Genomic DNA, 767 nt, shown 5'->3' with positions numbered 1-767 from the left:
GATAGGCAAGTGCCCGCGCTTGACGTATTTTCCTTTCGGATTACACAAGTTAATAGCTTAGGTTACTATATATGTCAAGGGTTTTATTCTAAACGCCATGATAATATATACCTATGTACATGTATTTTACACGACCACATCTTCGCTAAGCCAGAGCTAATGTAAGTGGTTAGACAACTCCTTACGTACACGCCTGTATTTGAAATAGGTACCATGAAGCTTGCACAAAACTACTGTAGCTCATTACAACAAAAATTAATATAGATATTGACAAGCTAAGAGTATGGCTTTAATTAAAAATAACTTTTACAAAAGTTCTCTATTCTTTGCTGATAAAAATCTGAGTTTAATGATATAGCTACAAAAGTTTACCAAACATGTAGTTAGGAAAAAAACTGCTAATTAAACCAATGATATACAGCCCCTCCCATATATATGGGGGCTGTATATCATTGGTTAAACAATAAATGACACTAAAAAAGATATAGGTAATTTGTGAATAAGATACACCAATAACTTAAAGCATCCCATAAACTAACAGGCCTATCAAACATTCAAAAAATTGTGACATGATGTTCTATCATATAAAGATGGTTAAACACCACCACACGGTTGAAATTCAGAAGTAAGATGTGAATTAGATTTTCAGTACTAATTCAATTGTTTGAAGTTTTGAAGTACAATAAGACATTTTAAAACCAAATGTAGCCTTTTGTTAAGCAGCCTAAACTAATCTATCGATAGAGTGTAGCATTCCTTTAGATGTG

The sequence above is a fragment of the Watersipora subatra genome, chromosome 4 (genome assembly GCF_963576615.1).
Source record: "Watersipora subatra chromosome 4, tzWatSuba1.1, whole genome shotgun sequence".
Lineage (NCBI taxonomy): Eukaryota > Metazoa > Bryozoa > Gymnolaemata > Cheilostomatida > Watersiporidae > Watersipora > Watersipora subatra.
The sequence above is the reverse complement of the archived record's forward strand: the minus strand, read 5'-3'. Positions refer to the sequence as shown.